A 24,741-nucleotide genomic window follows, 5' to 3' on the forward strand; every position below is an offset into this window, starting at 1 on the left:
GACCCCTTTACAGTTCAGCAGCATCAGGAACAAACCATTATGTCTGCTGTAAGCTAAACGTTATCAAAGCTTTATACATACATATATACATATATATAGGGAGGGAGAGAGAGAGACCTGAACACCAAGCTCTTTCATCTGTTTCTAATGCCTGATGGCCAGAGATGAGGTACTGCTTCTGGGCAAGGAGGCCCTTGAAAAGTCCAGCTGTTGAAGCTTCAGCCATTCGCAGTCCCCCCTGCCGTGCTCGCAGCTTCTGCTGCCCCCTCTGCCCTGTGCCAGAGCCACCACGGTACCCACCTTCCCTCCCACCCCACACCCCTCCTTGGGCCATGGCCAGATGCTTCTGCAAAAACAGCTCCTGCCTGCTCCCCAGCCCCCCCTTCCCTGCTCCTTGCCTCCAGAACTAACCTCCAAACACAGGATGTCCCTACACACCACGGTCAATACAGTTTATCACTATAAAAAAAAGCAACAGCTGCAGTTGTTTAAAACGAGGCAAAATTTGGATAAAACAGTCTCTCACCTTGTAGAGACTGCCATGGATCCTCTGGGAGCGTTGTGAGCTCTTGCCTCCAGGGAATATGTATCCAGTGCCCAAATGACTTTTGGCTGCTCCTTGGTATTGCTTGACATAGCTTGATTCCTACCAAAATAACATTTCTTTTGGTACATGCTCCATAGTCTGAGGGCAGTCAGAAGAAGGATAGACATACCAGGGACGGTGCAGACCCTGGATGTGTGTGGCCCTTAAAACCAGCTGAGTTCAGCAGACACAAAACCCCCAAGTACAGCAACAGCAGCTTGGCACTGCCTATTTCTTTTTAAAAGCAGAGTTTATTACCTCCTCACAGCTGGTGCCTGGGTGGTATCAGCCATCTGGAATTCGAGCTTCTTTCTAGGAACCTCATTTCACTAATTGCATTTTCATTTACTCTTCAGAGTTCGAAAGCAGGTGAAAGCTAAGCATGAAGTCTGCTCCAGGATCCTCCGCATGGCACTTCCCATCTGACTGCTACTCTCTCCTCTCTTTTTGTTGCCTGGTGTTTATCTTCATAACAGATGGATTTGGTATTGCCTTTCCCGAGCTGGCTTCTGACAAGGAATTTTAATTTGAGGTGACTTGTGCAGATTCCCAGGCAGGACTGATCCTGAGAAGTGCTCGGTAGGGATGCAGTTGGCTCTCCTGGAAAGGCAAGACCATCATCTTTAATATGTGAGGTGGGCAAAGACAAAAGTGCCAGCCGTTCAGCCCTAGGAGACTGTGATTTTCAGTAGAAAACTCAAAAAACTTAGCATCAGCTTTGAGACATAAAAGTAAAATCTATTTATTCATTAAATCCATTTCACATTAACGTAAATGGGAATCACCCAATTTTAGAAGAACAGATTTGTGTTAGCTGGACAGTCAGGGGAGAACCTAAAGGTCCCTTCTTTTTTTGTTTTTTTGGGGTTGTTTTTTTTCCTGCTTTACCAACAAGCATTAGAGAATGGCTCAGCTGTGGCCCAAGCCATTTTGTGATTATTTTCCAGTATAAAGAAATATTCCAAGTTCCAAATGTGGGGACTGAAAGGGAAAGGAAAACCAATAAAGCACTAGAACAAAAGAGAGGGCTGTCACCCACCCAAGCTTTCAGATACATAAACAGACTTCAAAACAATATAAACTCAATGTCTGTCCTGGCTCCATAAAATAGCCTGGGTTGGAAGCATTAGTTTTATTACCCAGCTTTCAGACACGGGTAGCTATCGCAGCAGAGTGCAAAGGTTACCTGGAAAACATCTGCCCCCTGGGGAATAACATCCCCAAACACGCCTGATCCCTGTGTGCATCATACACTGCAGGACAACTGCAGAATCGGTCCATTTCCAAAAGGCTGAAGCAATGAAACTCACTGTCTAGTTGTCATATCTTCACAAATCTCATATCTGTAGTATTTCTGGTCTTTTTTTACCACAGTGTTACGCTTTGTTTCTCCTGTGAAGGCTGCCTTGTACATGCTCTTACCACCCTCTTACCACATGTTTATGCAAAGAGAGACAAAGGACATTTCCTTGCGATTGCATAATCTCATCCATATTTATAGCGGTATGAACTTTGATGCAAGTCGTTCTCTATCCCTATCCTTTTCGCAATACAAAGATCCTGTACGGAAGAGTCCCAAGGAAAATCTGAAAATTTGTTACAGTGACTCACATTTATTATGCCCCATCCAGACTTTTCTTATATAAGGCTGAGTCACTCATTAGCTGAACCTTTGCAAAGAAAGAAGAAAATAAGGGTGTTTTTTTTCAACAAACGTTCAGATCTCAGTTTTTCCTCTGTTACAGCAACATGGGTTATGGCTTCAGAATTTTGGTTGAATTCTCTGTGACTTCCTTATTTTTTTAGTATTTCTTTTATACAGCAGCATCCTCATGCCACTGAACTGATTTGGGTTTTGGGCTGCCAGGCAACACAATTTCAGGTGAAATTGGTTCTCTTGGAACATATTCTTCCATTTCACATGCTCTGGGTATTTTGTATTTATTTTCCAAAGCCCCAACAACACCTATGTCACTGAGATGTATTTGTCTCCCTGTGCATATAAATTCTGTTGTTTGAGAAGTTACTGATAGTTTAGACCTCCAACTTGCATTGCTTTATACACAGCCATCGCCCCACCAGCCACCTAGCCTGCCTGCTTTGGAGAAACGGACCAGATGTGTGCAGATGTGAACCTGAACAAGCCTCCTGGGGGCTGCGAGTCCTGCAGCACTCCTCCCCAAATCTTTCCTGCCAGTCTCTGAATCCACACATTTGAAACAAAATGCTAGGGCACCTCCATTTCTAATCAAACCTTATTGTGGTCAGTCACTTTGTGTGGAAGTAGATTAAATTGTCATCCTCACACTCCTCTTAATTATGGCTTTTTTTATCTTTTAGGTTCAAAGCACTTATGTTTTCACAGGAGAAAAGAAAATTGTTGTCCACGTTATAGTTCCCTAGGCTTCACTGGCAAATCTCAACTACGATTTTGGTGAGTACTGTCTAGATGGTAAAAACTAAACCAGATTTACTAGAATAGAATTTAGGAACCCATATGACTTCAGCTACCCATGGAAAGACGATCTAGAAAAATAACCTGCCTTGGTCTTTTATAATTAAATAGTAAAAAAACAATGCAGTGCTTTTGTCCAGCGGGAAAACAAAGCGAGCACTTAAAGATGTGCTGGTTAGTGACTGGCAATTAAATTATAAGTGGTGAAGTGTAATTTTTAACTTGCAAGGATTTGATGCTTGTGCTTGTACATATACTGCTCAACAGACAGCGGTATAACCCCTTGCAGGCTTTTGTGTGTGGCAGCTGCCAACGAGCTTCGTGTCCATTAGGAGGGGAAGGTCTCTGGGGTTAGGCAGGCAGCTCAAGCCCCACATTTAGTTTGAACCTCACCCTGCAGCTGACTCCCACACCTCTAAGATTTCTGTCTATCATATCATATCATATCCATCTTTCCCCAGATGAGAAGCTGTCCCAAAGTGGCTAATCACTGTCACATCTGCTCTCAGTCCAGAGCCAGTCAGGGATTACACGCAACGAACTCATTTAGACAATTGTATCATGTATCTCTTTTGATAGATGGACACTAAATATTTGGCTCCAAACAAGGAGATGCTTCAGGCAGAAACACTCACAGTGAGGCCACAACTTCAGAGATACTTTCAGCCAGGATGCGCCAGCGGTCCCCTCCTCAGCCCAGCAGCCACATCTCATTCTTGCCGCTCACCTGCCCGTTTGCCGGTGTTGCCCCAAGTATTCCTGCAGCCTCGCAGTCCACACAGCAGAAGTGATCCAGTGAAAGATAACCTGACAACAACAAAAAATAAAGGTCTCAGCATGGATGCGTTGTCTAACTCCCACCACTGCAGCACCCGCACCAGCACATCCAAGGCCACCATGGAGGAGGTGGCAGGGCAGGGTTTGGTGGGTAGGGGCAAGAAGGTGGTAGGATTGCTCCTTGTAGTGAAAGTTATTGCCAGGGGAAATTGTTGGAGACCTGTGGCCACAGCTGGGGAAGGCAGGCAAAGCCCCCAGCGAGGGGTGAGTCAGGAGGGCACCATCAAGGTGAATACTTGAAGCTCCAAGCATGTGCACTTTTTTTGCATTTAAGTCTCACATGAATACCTGTGACACTTTATCCTGCTGTGCACGCTATAAATAAATACTTCTGCTTGTGTTTTACCTTAGTCTTCCTGAAATAACAGTGATTTCAGTGTAGCTTGCAGACATTTTTTGTCCTAAGGGTGTAGTGTAGTGCAACCTCTGGATCACCTTCTAGAAGCACCTGAGCCCTGCAGGCTGTTTTCCAGAGTATCCAAAGGGTACAGGAATGTGCCCCAAAGAAGGTGCATGAGAGGGTTTGAGAGATGGTATTGTGGGTCAGAAGAAGAAGAAATATGTGCAGTGCCTGTCTGGACCCTGAGTATCCCAGATAATGTGACATGTCAACGCTGTCTCACACAGAGGCAAGCTGCAGCAGGAGGGATTTTAGCCTCTTAGTGTCAACACATTGAGTTGAGCTGAGAGCAGACAGAATACACCAAGCGTTTACTTTGAAAATGAAATTTAATCTGCCCACAGCCAGTTCTGCACTTGCTTTTCTGTTGACATAAGAGGGTCAATATTTGCTATTCTCTGGCTCCTATAGGTTTGCCACAAATACATATTTGCATGAAGCTCAGCACTACCAAGGTTTCTTGACAGTAAGCCAGAAGAGAAAAAAATGTACTCAGAGGTTTTATAAATGAGTGGGAAACCTCTCCCAAAGCTAGTAATTCTTGTGGACAATTGTTTTGAGGTACTTGCCTCACTTAAGTGATCTGTAAATATGACTTCTGAGGAAAAAAATGCTGTATTTTAGCTCTAGATCAGCCTGAGCTACACCACAGCTCGAGAGTCAAAACAAACTTCTGAAAAGATCCCCGTGAATACAATTCTGTCAGGCACTGTTGGTGCTGCAAGCCAGGATCAGCTGAAGAAATGTGGATTGCATCTGCCTCATTGAATCCTGTTATTATCATTATTACTTCACAGCTCATTTTTCCTTCCCAGCGTGAGGCTCTCCAAGTGCAGGAATTTGCTGAGCTCCTGGTAACACGCCATGCACACTGACAAAGGTGGCATTTGTCACGGCTTGTTGGAGCGACATTGCAGCCGCTGTGTTGCTGGTCCCTGCTGCTGCACGAGAAGCCCTGGGCCTCGCAGGCGGGCATGGCGAAGCACACCTGGAATATTGCATGTTACCACATTGCTCATTTCCCCCTTCCCCAAAACCCATTACCTGGTGTCTTGCATCTTTTCTCTCGCCCACCTGCTTTGGTGGGACATGCCTGCTTAAGATAACGCTCCCCGGGCCGGCAGTCCGCTCTCCCCTCCTGCTGCCCGTTTCCCACCGGCACAGCTCCGCATCCCTGGCTGGGCTTTTCCACCTGTTCCCACATCCTGCAGTGGCAAATACCAGTGCTGTGACTGGAGCCAGTGCTGGTGGTGGGGGCTGGCACCAAAGGCAGTGTAATACCGTAACATACAATTTTGACAAGCAGTAAGATGTGTTCGTCGTGTCCTACAGAGGCATTCCCCACGGCTACCAGTGCTTGTGCAGGTTTATAGAAAGGGAAAACGGGAAGCCCCAGTCAGCTCTGCCCCCTGGCTCAGTGGGCAAAGTTTGTGTGATGTTAACATGTAATTGAGCAGTCCAGCTTCATGAAAGCTTCACCAGCAGCTTGCTTAGTTCATTTTTGCATTTCTGAAACACATCGTTTTTAAAGGTCATATTATGGCAGGCTCTTGGTGTTTGCAGCACATCTAATTCCACAAAGGTGGCGTTTGGCTTGGCTGTGGCTGCCCATTTTACAAAGTTTGCTAGCTCTTTTATTTTCTCCTGGAAATACTAATGAGCTAATGGCTCACCTTTGGATTTCTGGTGCTTTTGCATTAGCATACTTTGGAAGGAACTACACAGCTCCCAAACAGCGTTAGAGACCTAAACTAGTCATGGAAGAGATTACACACTCAAAATCAACTTATTTGTTCTTCCCCTCCTTAAGAACTTCTTCGATGACCCCTGAAAACAAGGCAACACCTCCTACTAACTTGCAACATGTTGAGTTTCCTTTTTAGGCGTCCGGTATTGGGGAAAAAACACTCAAAACTACCATGTCCTGTTGCCCACACTTCACTCTTCATCTCAACAGAAGAGTGAAGTGTGGGGAAAGGCAATGATTATCAATATAGCCAAGTTTATACAAGGACTAAGATCTACTAACTGACATGAAAGTAAAACCTGACTCCAAAGAATGACTATTCCCAACTTTTCATTTGCATATGTTAAATGGGGAATGAGAAAAACAGATGGGGGAAAGAAGAGGGTCTCCTCTTTTCCCCTGATTGTGCCCCTCATGGAAACATAATTGTTAAAGTTCCTTGAAGACATCTGCATCCTCTTCAAACTCTTTCTTTCCCACAGCTGCTCACAGGCTGGGGTATTGGTGTGAAAGAGGAGACCAGCCCGAGCAACACATGAACAGATGCCTTGGGTTTCTTCCTGTTGGCAATTCTTGTACTGCTTCTGCTTTTTCAGTTTATATTCTGGTTTTACCTCAAAAATTTTGGATATACAAAACACAGAGGACAGCTCTTTTTTCTTCATCTTCCTCTAGCCAGGCAATATTTTTACCACCTACGCTTATCTTTACCAATGCTTAAGTTTTTTCATCCTGCCCTCTTTTTCTTTCAGTTGGGGCATATTAAAGCTCACACATCCTCACAGGCCAGGATTAGAAGATCCCACCACCCACCTCATCAGCCAGAAGGAGGACATTCCCCTGTGGCCAGCTCCACATTCCCCTCTGCATCCAGCTCCCACGGGCTATGCAAACTTCACAAAGATTTTCAGTGGAAGACTGTTGGTGTCCGAAAGTACACTGAAAAGACAACTAATGGGATTTTCACATATCTCAACAGGCCTATTTCCAAAATCACATTCCTTTAGAAAATTGCACTGCTGTCACCTGCACTACTTCTTTAAAAGCTTTCCACTTAGGAGCCCAAGCTCAGTGTAAGGCATGCTGCGATTTCCCCCTTTTTTGCCAGCCCTGCCACTGGATCTCACGTGCTGCTGGAACAAGAAGAGACATTTCCAGCCCCTTTCCCTGGCACACAACTTACCCCATGCTTTAAATGGTGTGCCATTTGTTAATTCTAGCCCGATCTGCTTACATCCTTACAGCTTACCCAAACCACGCACAGTATTCGGTAGCATCCCAGAGCAGGGTAAGCACCTTATCCCTGGACAGGCTGTGTGTGAAATGATTATTATATGAATAACCTTGTAGTGTGGCGTGGTTTGTGTTAGCGTGGGCAGGGCAAAGGCAAACCCTTGCATACAAGTCGCGGATCAGCCCAAGGAAGAATTCCTGCAAGATTTTTGGTTCCGTGGCTCCAGACAAGCCTGAGAAAGCTCTGCCTTCTTCTCAGGCGAGCTTTATCATCACCGATAGGTACAATGCTCTTGTTGCAGAGGCCGGGGGTCTTTCCCACAGGCTCTACTTGCCCCGGGGCACCTGGCAGCACCCTGGAGGCAGCACCAAGCTGGGAATGACAGCATGATCAGCTGCCTTGCAAGGGTGGCTGCCCACTCCCACCCCTCACCAATGCATTTGCAGCAGCTCTGTCAGCTCTCATTTTAGAGGTGTCCCTGCCAAACAGGAAAGCACAACTCTTTCCATGCCAGGGCAGCTTCCACGCTCCCGTTATCGACAGCTGCTGCCACCGGTGAGTCAGTCAAGCCTCCGAGGTCAGCCAGGGGGAAACTATCATAGATATGGTGAAGACTGGGCTGTTTTTACCCTGACAGGCATTAACAGAGCACCCGACACCAAAACATACCTTTGGGATAGGAGAGAAGGAGAGGCCTTTCAGTCTGGCTGGATTCGCACACAGCGACTTGCAGCTGTAGGTGACCCTCGCTGCCACAGCAGGCACCATGCTCCATGACAAATCTGGCTGTGTGCATCCTCACTGCAGCCTAAGGTGTCCAGAACAACGGGGTTTGTCTTTTCCGAGCAAAAGAGGGTCTAAGAAATGTTAATCAAGGTATACCTCCAACCCATTAGGCAAGTGTACCTCTGTATGCATATCCCCTACCAGCAGGAAGAACATTTATTCTGAGGACTGAAAATTGCTTTTAGACTTTTAGCCTTTACAGACTGCTGTGCTTATAGGTTTCTTTTTTCATCACACACTTAACTTGCTTATCAGTCCCTTGCATTTTTTAACTGTCTGTTGGAGAAAACAGATGAAGTAAGGTTGCTGACAATTTGCACCCAGTAATCAATACCTAGCATGCCTGTGATATATGAACCCTCCACTAATATTAACACTTGTACGTTCTTGGGGAGTTTGTCCACACTCTGAACTTAGACAAGTGAAATGGTGATAGGTTAAACAATTTCAAGCTGAGGAACTTTAAGCAACCCTACATCCATTCTGACATATTTATAAAATGTTTAATTTAGGAGCTTACAATTAACTTCAGATACACGTTGTATGTCTCAGGAACAACCAGCCATCCCTCACACCCACCCCTGCCTTTGCCCATTTCATAACCTGTGACCAGAAAAGATGAAATTATAACAAACCTTCTGCTAAAAAGGCAAAAAGCTGAATTGGTGGAATTTAGCACAATACTCTCAGCTCTGACAGTCCTTTTGTAACACCAAAGCTGGAAAACAGCGTTCTTGGCTCTCTGATGTTCAGAGATTTCTCCCTCTGCAAAAAGGGAGTAATAGTACTTACCTAGCCCACAGACATGTTGAGACAATTTGTCCACTACAATTTGAAGTCTGCATCTAAGAGATGCTTTACAAAAGCAGACTATTATTAAAAGCACAGTCCTTTTGGAAAAGCAGTTAAAAATAATAAGTTGCATATTCAAGTATGTTCTGTAGTATTTTTTCACTGCTGGTCTTCATTGAGTATTTCTTGTATATTTTGAGAATGACATGGCTGCAAAATAAATAACTTCTGACTGAGAAATCTTCTTTCAAACAATACCAAAAAATTGGGCAGATGAAGCAGATGGAGGTCTTTGCCATCTCCTGGGTCTTTCCTTTCTCGTCAGGTACGAGCCTAGAAGACAATAAAATGAAGCACCATAAATCACAGAAATCTGCATGGCATTGTCTCATTTGATTTTTACTGAAGAGAACATGTATTTTAAAGTTTTTAGTCATCAACTTTGCATGAGTAATGATCCATTTAGTTACTAAGGATCCCTATTGGTGGCAAATTAATGTATGTGGCTCCATTAAATATGTTTTCCTTTGAATGTGTGATTGTTTTGCTTCCCACTCCTCAGAATGCAAATGCTGCTGTGCATTACTGCAGTGTGAATCAGTAACGTTCTTCCAATCTTACAAGCACAGCCAAAACCTAAAAAAATAATATTTTTTTTGTTTTACACTAGTTAAAAACATCTCAAAACAAACTTTTTTGTCACACAGGGCTGGATTCTGATCTTAGGAAAAGCGTGAAGTAGGAGTAGTTCCATACAAGAGAAGGAAATTATTCTTTGCATCCCCTAGAAGAAGTGAGGATTTTGATCCGCTGAAGAAATTAAATATGTATGAACCTGCCTCAGCATCTGCCTCTTCCCTGCATCCCACCAACAGCTCAGGCACCACTGGCTCCCAACTTGATGTTTTTCCAAATCAACAGCTGCCTCTCAGCTACCATCTCTTCTCTGGCATCTTTTCACCTCAACTTCTCTGGCCACACACACACTCTGAATTAGAGAGATCTTCACTTGTTCTTAGATAACTACAGCACCTCTCTCCTCCAAAGGAAAGCTAGACAACATAATTGGTATATTTGCCTCTGTCCCCCAAATTAATATTGAAAACATCTTTCAAGTAACCTCATGCTATACAACCTAAAGAAACCCCTCCCAAGCAATTTTAAGTTACTGTGTGTCTGACATAGATTTTTCTTTTTTAAGTAGAAAGGCAAACCATGACAAAGAGCTAATAAAGCATGGTCAAGCAGAACTTTGGATTTCCTGGATGAACTGTTGCTAGCTTGTGTCAAAAATTCAGTACTTACGTAAACAAAAACAAAAAAAACCCAACAAAACCAAACCAGAACAAAAAACCCTATCAAACAAAAAAAACAACCAAAACCCACCAAAATGCCCCAAAACCTCCTTTCAGCAAATTTCCTGTGAATGTTGGAGTGCTCACTCTGAAGATAAAACAGTTCCTTGGGTAAGTTTGTAATTAGAAAGTTTTACAAGGTGCATTTAATTTACTTCAGAGACAAGAGCAACTCCACTGGAGCTCTTCTGGTCTGTCAGTTGCATAAATTCCTGCAATTAGATTTTTTCTTTTTACTAGACAAGACATGTTATGAATCCACAGGAAAAGAGCACTCCCAGCCCTAGTCAATATATTCATTTGATGCTTATGTAGCACGCCATTAATATTTTGAAATTATTGGATCTCAGATCTTTTTATGAACAAAAGACAAATGACATCTCTCCATCAGCATCAACATGAGACATCAAGCTTTTTAAATACTGTTATTCCCTCACCCTCTGTTTCTTAGAATATCTTAACAGTGACTGTATTGATGCATTTAAAATTACTAGGGAAAATCATTTCTTGGCTGTCACTTTGCCAAGTTTCACTGTGAAATGTGTTTTTATAACTCCATTATGAAACTCTGCAAGTTGGGAGCAAAGAGCAAAACTAAATTGGGAGGGATACTGAGCTGCAGTCACAGTCCAGCAGAGTAGTTCACTGTGGTTATAGTTCATCTGATCCTGCTCATTTGGGGGTCTAGACAAATGTATTAACTGAAAGACAAGGCAAGAAGCAATAAGGAAGCTTTCTTGGGAGACCAGAACATCCATGTGTGCCTGCCCGTGCTTCGCAGATGCCTGCAGGCTGAGGAGAGGATGTGAAGAACAGCGGTTGTAATTTTGTGATAGTGCTCCATGGCACAGCCATTTTCTTTACATTACATTCAATCCCAAGAAAGATGCTGAAGAGTCAGAAACTACGATAACTAAGTGTTAAGTCCTGCTTGTGGTTTTAAGAATGTCACTGTCACTTGCTTTTTCAGGAAGGCTTACACACAGTAGCCAAAAGCAAACCGTTTCACTATGAAAAACATCTAAGCCACCGTTTGCCTAAACTCTATTATTTTTAACTTCAAACTCCCAAAATAGTTTGTTGTCTTAGAATGTGATTGATGTGTTACAATGAGATGCACAAGCATTATGAAAGTGATTATGAAAAATTTACTGTTTCTTGCTATATACCATTGCTTCGTTATTTCTAGCTGTTGAACTTGGACCGACTTGGTGAAGTGAACAGATTTTCCAACAGGTAATTGACTTCAAGAGAAGGTCTGGAATAATTCTAGCTGGCTGTTACATTGGGAATGAGTCTCCTTCCATTAATTAATCACTATGGGGAGAATTTTTCTTTCTGAATAAACTCATTATTTTTAAACATATGACATTTAGCTGCATAAATAAGCTCTGGAACTGTGATTTAAAATGTGTGCTAACTGCAGGCACGGCATGCCATGGATAGCAGAGCCTCCTCTGCATTTTCTGGACTGACTTTATCTTCTCATTACAAAGAAATGGGGGCAGGGAAATGAACTAACTTGTGATTTCACCCACGTATTACCAGGATTTATTTACTTGCATGACTGTTGCATTTAAAGACACACACAAAGAGACATCAGCTGCATACCCAGAGAGAACCAAAGTGTAACCAAATTAAAAAGAAATATACCCAAAGAGGAAAAAACCCAACCAAAGCCAAAAAAGGTGCAACAAATCAGTCTTTCTAACACAGAGATGTTCCCTCAGGTTCAACTGGACTAGTTCAGTGAATGTTATTCAAAACTTTTTTCATTTTAAAAGCTGGTTTTCACAGTATGAGGCTTGGACAGATGTTCTCTTCCAAATCTGGTTGTAACATCTGAGGTTACTACTACCCACATTGCTAACAAGAGGTTACAATCTTCCAGCTAATTTTATCCTAAGTGGATTGAGTTTTAGTATCAACACGTATGGGTGGAAGTCTGCCTCCAATAGAGAAGCTGATTTTTAAAAAATCATGCCACTACTACAACAGAGTGTCTGGTAACCCTTTCTGGCTGAAAATCTAAAAAAAAAAACCCAACAACCAAAGAAAACAGTATTTTCATAAAATCAACTACTAAAATGTGCAACTCATTCCTGTGCCTGACTAAGGGAATGGGGTTAGTCCTAGTGCTCATTGCCACAAAAATGTTGTGGTGGCAAGAAGTTTATGTTGAGTTCCAGAGATTAAATACATTGATGGACAGTAGATCCATTGTTTGCTGGACCATGATGATGCAGACGCTGAGGTTAGAGCACCTGACTGCTGAAAGGATGTATGTCGATACACCTTCTTTAAGTATTTGCTACTAGCCAGAGTCACCTATACGGGGCATTACCCTGACCTGAGCAGGGCTATTTTTGTCATGCTGGAGTTGCTTTGCCTTATTTATTCAGAAGCACCAGCAAGTGAATACTGGCTTCAAAGTCAGTTTGGATCGCTTGGCTTTTGCCTTTTCTCTCTCCCTCTCTCTCTGCTCTTTTCTAGTCTCCTTGCAAAGGAGGACTTCATACCCGAACAGTTCCCCAACACCTATCCAGGCTGAATTCAACTCCAGGCAACTCAGCTCCAAAAACCAGTCCCTGCCACTTGTACCAAAGAAGAAACACCATCAGTCACAGCACTATTAGTACTTCATTAGAAGTCACGCAAGTACTTTCCATGCCTGGTATGCTAGCCCACAACAGACAGTAGTGCACGTGGTTGGCAAAGCATCCAGACCCTTTACGGACTAGCAGACAGGCAAAACACTTGACCCACTGGCTGCAAGTTGGCATGAAGCCATAAAAATAAAATGTCTCTGCTTCCTCAGGTATTAACATGATGCTCCAGAGTGTACAATTAGAACAAACATTAACATAATTATGGTTTTTTAAGGGGTCCCATTTTGAAGTACCTTTTTTCTAAGTAACACCTCTTCAACATCTCTCCTACATTCAGCTACACACAAGGTATTAAACTGGGCCCATGCCAGTATCAACAGTGGAGCCGTCCCGCCTGGCAGTCCCAGCAGTTTGCTCCATCAGTTCCCACAAGCCTATTGAGCAACACGTATAGGAAGAGAACTGCAGCTGTAGCTCTGGCTGCACTTCACTCAGAAGGTATGCATTCACCATTCCAAAACATCCAGTGCTTTATTGAAGTACTAACTAAAAAAACAGGGAAGAAAGAGAAAGAACCCAAAATTCATTAAATTCATTTAAACTTTTTTCAGTCGCTGGGGAATCTCCAGTCTGCACAATGACTATGAAGGCAATGCATCCAACAGCCTTGCCAAGCAATTTGAATGTGTCTGCACAAGACAAAAATTCAAACCTTTCCTAGTTGAGCTATCAATCAAAGTGAAGCTAAAATTACAGCTTAACAAGCAGGTATACATGTTTTAGTTAGCAAATGAGGCAAGCAGGGCACATTATTTTTAGTTGCAGTGATGAGGAAAAGAATGAAAAATAGAAGGAGGAAGGAAGGAAAAATTGTGCGTCTCAGTTTGGCTCAGGCTTCTGAAGTTTTAGCTAACATTGGCAGCATTTGGATACGATATGTCTCCTAACAGCATTCAAGGAGTCTCTTGGACTGAACTATTGCTGTGCATGTAATTATATCATAATTTATTTTTTTTTAAATGAGCTAGAAAAGAGTGATTGAACTCACCCCAAACTTGCAAATTAATTGTGAACTGTTTTATTAGGTGAGCCCAGAGGGAGGATCGTAAAACACTGCTTTCTCAAGCAGATGCTCACCAGAATCCAATGTACATCAACATGCATTTTCTCCTTGACTCCAAATGCCTTTCAGATGAACCCACAGAGAACTTTCAAATTTTTTTATGACAAAATCTGGATCAACAACGAGCTGATTTTTTCTCTCTCAAATTATGGAAACAATCTGCTCAAACACAGCCATCGTTCATCTTTCCTAATACCATACAATAAGGTGCCCATTGCAGGACTGCTAATTGACTCTTTAGTCTGAGCCCTCGGACCTGAAGTCAGCCAGGTTTCCATTCTCTACAGCTCCCTGTAACACGGATGTGGAGGAAGAGATCTAATTTATCTTGCAGGTACACTGAACTCATTACTGAACATACTAATGAAAGTGACAAATACATTGCTACCTACCAAGAAGCCTTAACTCCAGCAGGGTTATGGCTGATGTTGTATGTTTTTTCCCAAAGGCTGTTCGGTGAAAGCACTCACCCATACAGCTTTAACTCTGCCCTTAACATATGTACACTGGCACAAACAGAGTTACAATAGTGCTAGGAACAAACAAGTTCCTCCCAGCACTTCTTGAAATGTAGATGACCACGACTGTGTATGCCAGAACTCTGTCCTGACCTCATCTTTTGGCACATTTTGTTCCAAAATCCTGATTCTTTGCCCTGGCTAAGGCATATCCGTCCATGGCAGCACTGAATTCCAGTCACAGAAGCTCAACGTTTTTGCTAGAATTTGATTCAAAGTAGAGTTGTCTTGACAATCTACTTCTCATAAATAACGCAAGGCTGCCTCCTCAAAAAGATGTGGCAAAACCCTTTTGGTCAAAGACAAAAGGTCACCTGTGAAATGCAAGCTGTTTTTTTATCATAAACCAGTTTCTTTTTGGCTCATGTGTGGTGGGAAAGGGAGAAAAAGACTCAAGGGTGCTGCTCAACCCTTTTTCAGAATAATCAGCCAAACAAAAATGGGAAGCAAAGGCTAGCCTGTCTCATGCTATCAGAATTTTCTGAATGCTATACTCACTGGTTTGATGAATGGGGGGGGGGGGGGGGGGGGCATCTCTTTTCATAATTCTTTCCCCAAAAGGAATAATTCCCCAAAGGAATTATTTCATCATAAATTGCAGCTAGTAAGTCACTGAAGAGGGAAAAAAAACCAGTCAGTAGCAAAGAATCAACTTTCTGGCCCCAGCAGGGAACCGAAACAAGAAGTTTTTTTCCCTTACTGTTCAGCCCATCCTGGGGTGTGACTCATTAGTGCCTTCATGCCTCATCGGGATGTTTTTGTCAGTCTTTTAAGAACAGTCTGATCCCTTTTTCTGTTGCTTTTAGGGCACACACTGCGTTTTCTTGCTGCACCTAGCACTCTTCTAAATGCTGGAGGTGCTTCAGGTTCAAGACTGCACTTAGGGGGAAAAAAAAAGGTCACTGAGCCAAGATGCACAGCTCTGGTGAGCTTTTGTTCCCCACCAGATACTCACAATTTTCGTTCAAGCAGAAGTTTGAATTTCTGAGCTGCTGCCATCCCATGGGTGTGAGCAGATTCAGGAGGGTCCTGCTGAAGAGGGTCTGGAGTAGGCATGGGATGGGACCTGGGCACAGAAAATGGCCCCGGATCGTGTTTGCAGAACAGAAACATGGGTGGCCGGTATCGCTGGTCCAACGAGAGGTGGTTTTGCTGAAGTGCAGTGTGTGCAGAAGAGTCTGGAGGTGGGATAAGGCCATTGTGCTCACCGACTTTGAAGGGCTTTTGATGGATCTTCAGCTCAGGTGTTGAGAGATTTCAGCCACAACTGGCAAGTCTCCTGGAAAAACCAAACTTGTCCGATGGGTGTTAATATAAACAGGTCCTCTCCCCAGCCAAAGCAACCCAGCAAGCAAACAGCATGGGGAAAATAGGAAAGTCTGAGAATGAAGACAGATGTGGGAGTCGCTGAGGAATGGAAAAGTGACAGCTGAGCACCGAGTAAACTGCCTGAAATACAGTCAGAGGCCTCCATTATGCAGCTCCTCACCCCCAGTTGACCCAAGCATCGTATTTAAAGTGTTTCATTATCTTCTGAAACCTGGTGAGTTCACAGCCTGGATAACAACTTTGACAGGGAATCTCACAGCTTCATGGGCCTTTTGTCCCGTGTTGCCCTTCTCCATGTGGGAACAAAGCAACTGTAAACAGGATCTGTGTATGGAGAAGGATAAAGAGGGGAAAGTGAGATGCAGACTTTCAACAGGTTGGGGAGAAGCAAAAAATATGATGATCAGAGAAAAGTAAGGTTTGACGCGGAAGAAAAAAGAAGGCATAAGAAAGGCAGGCTCTTGGACACAAGAAGAGTAATTCGAGGCATGACCTTGCAAGACATGGGGGCTTGACAGCTGAGCACCATGCTGGTGAACACGTGCTGGGAGGTGGATCAACCCAGGACACAGCAGTACCAGGGAGGAGCGTTCCCCTGAACAGTCCTGTGCTGATTCAAAGACCAATGCAGAGGCTGCCTCGGGATTTTCTGGCTGAATTGAGTCCTCATGGTTGCAGGGGAATTCTGTTGCTAAGCTGCTACAGCTGCAAACCTTAACAAAAATCACGGAGTTCATCTCCTCTACCACGTTTATCAGCCTGGACAAGCAATGCCATGCTATGCTCCACTAGGTCTTCCCCCTTAACACAGAGCGTCACCAATACCAGCTGCAACAAACACAAGAAAGAAAATTTGGGCAGCTGCTATTTCCACTGCAACCACACTCATTTGTGCCCACTAACAGTGTTACTTCTGATACCACAAGAGCAGTTTACTCAAAGTCATCACAGTTGGAAACAGATCTGTCTCTCAGGAAACAAAACTACTGCAAAAGAGTGGGGGGGTTGCCTCTGCCCTAGCTGGATTCTTGCTGTTGGGTGTTTCCAGGCACTCCAGAACAAGCACTGTTCTAACCAATTTCTTTCATCTCATGGAGCCTGGCACCCAGCGTTTCTTGCTCTCGTTCCTTTCACCAGGCTGTAACCACTTGGTTTGAATCGACCCTGATGGCTCTGTCCAGCCTGATTTATTTTTTTTAGTATTTTCAGCAAAATAGTTGGTCTGTTTCCAAAGCAGAAGCTGTTCTTTGCAATTTTGTGCTTATAAGAACCTTGCACAAGCAACTCTGAACCACATGGTCTGGAACAAGGACCTGACATTTGTCACTGACATGGCCTTTGCCTCTAAAGAGTAAAAATTCATGTAAAAAATTCCCCTAATGATGAGTCTTTGGGGGGAAGAAAAAGAAACTGCGAAACAACCCCCCTTTTTTAATAGTTCACACATACTCCATAGAAGCGTCTAGCACAAATTCACATCCCAAAAATTCACCCATGTTTGGCATGTTCCTGCTTTTCCTGACCTCTAGTGGAAAACCACGGAGGACCCTGGGGGGGTCTGCATCCATACAGCTAGGTAGAACAGAAGGGAAGAGAAAGGGAGAGATGTTGCTTATCACTGCACTACACGCACACGTTGAGCTGAAAACAGGGATATGAGTTGTTCAGACACAAGACCATAGGCTACAGAGGGAGATGTGTGTGCCCTGTGATCTGGGCTCGGAGCGAGCATCAGGAAGGAAACAAAAGAAATAATAATGACTTGTGGCACTTCAGGCTTTTCAGACTTGGTACAAACATTAAGTCATGAGAATAACTTGAAGGCAAATTCCAGACAGTGACAGTGTAGGTAAAGAAATGAGCGCAGAGGAACATTTAGCCAGAAAAGGAGAAAGGAATTTGCTCTGCAGAGAGACTCCACTGGCCATCAAGGGTCAACCCGCTCTGGCGCACGCCTTCGGACAGCTACCTCTGGGAGTGTGCCCAGGCTGAGCACAGAAGTGGGAGGTCACAGGGGCCATAGGTCAGGCTCCTTTGCCAGCCACTGGAACAAGTAGGTTTCACATTTTGCTTTTAGAGTAAGCAAAAAGTCCCGGACAAGGAGGTTGAAGAACCTTTGAACTGCCATACTAGCATAGATAAATGACCCATTTGGTCTGCTATCCTGGGACTGTCTATCCTGAACTCATAACTCTGTGTTAAGGGAATTTGACATCATTAATCCTGGATTAACTTGGGTTTTTTTCCCTCCACAGCTGCAGAAGGAAAGTTCTGACCTTGGTGTGCTGATGGAGTGGAAAGCATCGCCACCATCGACTCACTGTCACCAGTGGGCTCCTGTGTAACACTGGAGTTTCTTCCCACAGTAAATCTCTCTTTCTCTTCCCCTTTCCCTGACCTACCGGTGACCTGTCTGTTAGATTAACAGGCCGTCAGCGGAGTGTGACTAACCGGTTTGCACACCACATTGTCAAGAGAGGCACGTGCAAGTCAGAAGAAGGGAAGAGCAGCATCGATGGGCTGATAATTTCAACACAAACAGGAAGGAAGGACAGGTTCATCGATGAAAAACAATGTCTGGAGCTGAACTCAGTAAACATTTCTACTTCAGTTTACTCTCACTTCTATGGTTTCAGAGGTAAAAGTCCACATTTTTGCTGAGACATCTGCAAAAAATGCTTTGATTCCACGCCCATTTTACAATGGCTACGAGAGAAGGTGGAGTGACAGAGAACAGTCTGGTAGGAACTATAGATTTATATGCAGCATAATATATAGACCTGTGTAATAACTGATTTGTCAGCTTGACAACTGTCCTGGAAAAACAGAATGAGGGAAGGATTTATTTCAGGTTGGCCTAAACTTATTTTCAGGTTTTCCTGCCAAAAAAACCCATATTTAAAAAAAAAAAAAATCAAAAAAACATAAGAATTTCAGTCCAGAATAGAAGCCTGGAGCTGACTTCCAAACTGCAGCTGCTGAGCAGAGCTGCGGCACTGCCAGTTTTTGGCTTCTTGCCTAACAGTCACAAGAAAGAATTTATATGGAAATGCATCACTAATACAAGTCATATTTTATACATTTGATCAGCAATTAAATTTTGACTTCTCAAGAACTGACAACTAATTCATGCTCTGTCCCAACAAACTCCGTGTTATTGAAAACATTTTGAAAGCATTCTCGGCTAACAATACCAATAATGTCACCAGCACAGTTTCTGTCATGCCAAGAGTTACGTTAAAAAGAAACCCATGCCTAACTGGGAGCAAGAAACATATGTAGGTGATTTAGACACAAAATATTTGGGGGGGGGGGGAGGTTTGCTTTGGGTTTTGATGTCTTCAATTATGAATCTGCAGGCGATCAGTGCAAGTATCAAAATCATCATAATGAAATGTTTCACTTCCTAGCTGGTTTAGGCAACAACCGTGACAACAAGATGCTGCCACATCCCATGTGAAGAAACCAAATGGTAAGCAGTGACTGCACTGCTTGTCAGGCTGCAGCCTTCTCCTCTGAAACCAAATATCAGCAGAGACAAGTGAGAGCGGCTTGGCTGTTACGATCATGTATATAAAAGAACTGAACATTAAAATGAGAGGTGATTTTGCTCTACTAATTGCAGTCACTTGTCCTTCTACTAGGTTTTTCACTTGAAGATCAAAACCTTACTAAAAGCACTAGTAAATGAAGTCCTAGAACACTCCAGTGTGAAAGACATCATAAAATCCTTCTCCTTGCTTCTGAAGTCAGAAAGCTCGAAGAAGACTGACAAGCTCTAAAATTAATTTGTTTCAACTCATGTTGCACATGGGCTACTGCCAAAGGCTCCAGCAAAAGATAAGCACATTGTGTGATTTTGGATTACTTTGGCCCAGTTCATCTCTTCTATGGTCTTAGAAATTACAACACAGTGTGCAGTTTGGAGTTTGGAAAATGAAAGAAGCTGCTATCACATTGAATGACCCGCTCTTATCCGAGTTTTGCTTGCCTCCCCCAAGTTCTATCAAGGGCTGAGCCTTGGACACTGGAATGTCAACTTCCTGCGCATTCTCTCCCATCCCTATTTCTTCATCCACTCATGTCCACCTGCCTTGTACTGCAAACAATTGTCCAGGTTGGTCTGGAAAATTAGATTGTACTGCAAACGGCCATGCAACAAAATTAGTTTGCATTTGTATCTAGTACTATAAAATCCAAAATGGAGCAAGCAGAGTCTTAACAAATTAAGCCCTTTTAGGAATGTGAATTACTGAATAAAGCTGCATTTATATCAAACAATGCTTCTAATCACTTCCTACTAATAAATATTTTCAGTATCCTGAAGTGTGACCTGTCTTTTAAAGGATGCTCTGCACCACATGAACAGTGGCTGGCATGCATGCACACACACCTGTTTGTACCCACATATGCCTTTAAGCGCACACATGCTTTCATGGAAATGGATGATGGCGAGACAGGAGCAGCCTGATGACAGTGTACAAACTAGCGTCGCACTGACAGGGTGACAGCTTTGCACCTGCACGTGGACAGCAGCCCAGCAGTACTATCCCACCTGGCAGTGTGCAAAGCAACAGTTTCAGTCTGACAAGGGGCTATGTACAAACAGTCGCAGCTGTATGCGTGCACCAAGAGCCATTTCTGCTTTGGTAACAAAGCCGGGTTTTGGTGTTCCTCATGCTGTGAAGCCTGTGGAGCAGCACTGCAGAGGAGCTGGGAGCTCAGGCTCAGCTCTCAGAGCCTAAGACTCACTCCCGAAGCCCAGACCAAACTGCAGATAGCCATTGAAAAGTGAAACAGCTTTTCCAGTTGCCCACAAGACACAGAAGATGTCAAGTGTCAAATCAGGGAGGGCCCAGGATGCCCTGCTTGAAAGTATCTCTGAGATTGCCTGGTAAAGGTCTGCTCTCCTTCCCTCTTCCCAGCAGAGAGTACATTCCTGGAGGCTCTGGCAAATACAGTATTCCTGAGCAGATACTGGTACTGTCAGTGTTATTTGCAACAGACACAGACCCCCAGGCTGGATTTCCCGGTCCAGTACCAAGGAGAAGATGACAGCATCCCTCACTGAGGATGCATACAGCACTGGCTTGATTCTGCCTACCGCTGCATGCCCTTGGCTGTCATTAATTTCAGAGAGAACTGCAGGCATGCTGTTGGGCCATTTTGGTCTGAGCATGTCTTTTTTTAAAAGTCTTTGTCCCTGTTCTGCTATCACTGAACCATTACTTATCATAGGACTGGCAGCTTCAGGGATATCCAGTTCTGCAGGGCAGCACCTGGATGACCCCTACTGCCTTTACCTCCTGCTCTGTACCATGGACTTTCCCCATCTTCTCAGTAAAGCCCAGTGCTACCCTTTCTTCGTTCCAAGGTGATCAGGGGATTTTTTCTTCTCCTCTTACCTGGGTCTTTACGCAGCAGATTCCTCATGAGGAAAAGCAGAGCAGAGAGTGGAGCAGTACAGGTGGGTGCAATAAAGGCACCGAGTACCCTGTTGGCCTCCCCTTCAATGCAGTTTCTTCCTTTGTGTGTCCTTGTCCTGCTTTCATCCCCACCAGATGCTTCCCCCAGCCTCTCTCCTCCCCTGCGCTGCAAGGGTGGAGGGGACGGGAAGGCTCTGGGGTCAGAGGAAACAAGAGACAAAAAATAGCAGAAGGTGTCCAGGAACATGCTAATTCCTGAAGGAAACACACAACAAATGGAGGGGTACAGCCTGAAGCCCGCTTCAGCCAGATTACAAAATGGGGCTTTCAGGAACCAGAAGCACTGGCAATATTCATAGGCTGCTTTTCACAAAAACCTTTTGTGAACATTGACACTTACCTTTATTTTGACCTCTTTAGGTCCTTCTTATGTCTGAGTTGACCTGTTCACTCTGAATTCACCTGTTGGCCAGTCAAGCAAAAGGGGGAAGGAAATTCTCCTTCTCTGCAGAAAGAGAAAGTACACCCTCGGTTTGTCCAGTGCAGCAGAGGTAGTGGGATTCAGTACAGAAGTATGCTGCTAATACCCAGCACCCGACTGGTGAGAAAATTTCTGCAGCGGAACTATTTTTTGTTATTATTTAAAAAAGAGGAGAGCATGAGTTTATAATTTCCAGCATCCACTTAAACACACAGCACACAAACCTCTGAACAAACAGTAACTTTTAAGTTCTCGCCTAACACCCTCTCGCCTAGAGTGAAAAATACCTTTCTCACGCACATCTCTATGTCTGCTCTCCTTTGGCACTTCACAAGATTAAAAAAGCCCTGTGCAGTTCGTTCGCTGTGCACGTTGCGTGGCAGGTGTTTGCAGCGAGAGCCAGAATGACCTCATACGTGCCAGCCTGCCCAACGGACACTGACGCTGTGTCAGCTTCAGGTGGTGCTGCGTTAGAGACTCCGCCAAGCCACAGATGGACAGAGCACACCTGCAGGCTTGAATGGGCTTGCTTCTTAAATACCTCGGGATGGCTTTGGTTCACTCGTGTCTGGTGCTTGCACCTAGGATAACCTCATGATCTTAAGGAAAAGTCTTATCAAACCCTCTCTTCAGGCAGCAGCCGATGAGTGCCAGTGTATAGCAGCTCGTGAGATATTATACCTCAAAGATTCACGTGTTCACTCCCCATTTGTGTTCTATTTTATTGCAGTAGTCCTTAGAGTCATGTACAATTTTCCTGCATGACCTACCTGAAAGGCCAAGGTAAAATCTGATATTCAGAATCCTAATGAGTTAACTTGCCACATTTTCACGTTAATGGCAAGTTTGAAAAGGTCAAGACAAGGTAGGATTTTAGGAAATAATTGTTTAAAATAGTCTCTGGGTCATCGTGTTTCATGTGTGTAAGATGACTAGGCCAGAAGCTAGATTTTCACCTGATCTTCACAGCAATATTTTTATCTGATTACATTCCAATCAGCTGCTATGTGTTATATATACATTTATACACACTTTGTTCCAACACAAATTCTTCCATTACTGTGAGACCATTTCTAAGTCACCTTTACTGATGTTCCAATCTGAAGCCTGTAAATCAGCATCCCAGGAAAAGATCCAGTTCACATTCTCTGTGTTGATGCTGTCCCCGTTTCTGCTCCTGACAGGATGTCTCTTACTTTAAGTCTTCCAGTACTCAGTATTTGCACTAGGATTTTAAATAGATACTGTGATACACAGTTCACTGCACAGTACATCACATTGATTTTGTCAGCAGTTACTTTCTAAAGCCAGGCAAAACGCTGACTGCTGTATCCAAGTTTCTATGAAATGGAGCTTAAAGCCCCTTTTTTACTTGGGTTTGAATGGATGAATTCCACCTCTGGCACAGCCTGGCTTGCCTTTGGGTGTCCCCAGATTAAGTCTTTTCTTGATCCTAGTTAGTACATCAGTTCTGTACTAACGATGATGCACCCTACTTTTCTCCTCAGGATTCACCACCAGAGTGTAGGATAGAATTATTTACTTTGATGATTTTCTTGTAGGAAATCCCCAGCTAATGAAAACAAAAAAAACCCTCAACACAACAGAAGCAAGCCAATGAAAGTATAAACTACATTCATCTTTAGCCAAATAACCTCTAGGCCCAAAATATTAAGGAATTTCCAGCCAATTATCTCCTGGTACTGCAAAACAAAGTCAATAAATGAGGGCCATTAAGAGGATCGATAACAACATACAGGGAAGCAAACGATGTTAGTCATCACTTCCTTGGAATGTTTTTACGCCTCTCTCTAAGGCTTCTAAGAACATCTTTTTTGCTGGTACTGAAAAACATGCAGATGATGTCTGCATTATGAAAGATTTTACAATAAGAAACCTAAAAAAAAAAATAATAATATCTCTTCTTATCACTTGTCACAGGCAGGAAACATCTTAACTCCAGCAAAATCTACAGGACAGAAGCATTTGTGTATTTCATCACATCCATCAGCTGTATGTTGCTTTAGCCAGGGAAGCCTGCTGTTGTCTCTAGTCTGTCACTATGTTCAATTTATCCTGCATGGAAACATTTCAGCTCATTTCCTTGCTTTTCATCACCTTTCCTTACTTGATGAAACTAAAGCAAAGTGACAGGTACCTAGAACTAAACAGCATGACTGAGTTGGACCTCCAAAGGAATCAGACCTTCTGACAATGCCCTTTTCATTGAGTCAGCTTGTTCAAAGATGCAGCCACCTGAGAAGGAGCCTCTGATTTTCATCATGTGTGTCCTTGGAGATGGCACAGCCTTTGCTTTTACACAGTCCTAAGCAGGAACCCACACAAAGCGATGCTACATGAAACGATGTTTGTGACTCACAGATTTCCCACAATATCCACAAGACCTCACCAGTTTGGTGACCCCAGCCAGCTGTGGCACTGGACTTGGAACACGGGGCTGGTTCTTGGATCTGGAAAAACACTACCTGGCAAGGACCTCTCCAGGTGACCCAGAGGCCAAGCACAACACTGGGTGGTTAGTGGGGAACCCATGTCTCATTCTGCATTATGGGGTGCCCCCACGTCAGGCCCTGTAAGGTTCAGGGGTTGGAATTAAAAACCTCGCTGCTCTTGGTACTTGCCATATAGAAAGTTTCTAGAACGTTTTTTCACTAAATTCCAGAAAATGAATCCTATAATAGCACCAGCTACTTGAGGTAGGAAAGCAACATCCCTGTGGTTGTAGAGCTTCCTAAATTCCCCCATACTGTGGCTAAGAAGAACTGCGCTGGCACTTATTTGCTCCTAAAAGTTATCTCCTCACTTGCAATTACAAGCCATTTTTGGAAGTTTTCTATACAAAGGCAAATGAAGAACTCTAAAAATAAACCCACCCCACTTATCTGTGCTGTTTAGAGCTTCCTTAAATTTGTTTCCCCTCAGCGCAGGAGGCAAGCCATGGGTGAGTTTGGCACACCCTTGGAGATCTCATAAGGTGAGAATGGGGAGAAGTGGTGCCATTTCTCAAGCAGATCCACTCAAAACCAGACACTCTGGTGCTGG

At 43.7% G+C, this 24,741-nt stretch overlaps 1 long non-coding RNA gene across 1 annotated transcript in view; it reads right to left on the reverse strand.

The window, feature by feature from the left end:
• The window catches only part of LOC308072034, a 69,611-nt gene extending 46,494 nt beyond the window's left edge, over positions 1 to 23,117 (reverse strand). Inside the window, exons 1-2 of the long non-coding RNA XR_013931460.1 lie at positions 15,398 to 23,117; positions 527 to 9,170 (exon numbers count right to left, since the gene is read on the reverse strand). This is a non-coding gene — a long non-coding RNA (uncharacterized lncRNA). The remainder of the gene's footprint in view (positions 1 to 526; positions 9,171 to 15,397) is intronic.
• Positions 23,118 to 24,741: the final 1,624 nt, after the last annotated feature.

The sequence above is a fragment of the Falco punctatus genome (assembly GCF_963210335.1).
Source record: "Falco punctatus genome assembly, chromosome: 12".
Taxonomy (NCBI): Eukaryota; Metazoa; Chordata; class Aves; order Falconiformes; family Falconidae; genus Falco; species Falco punctatus.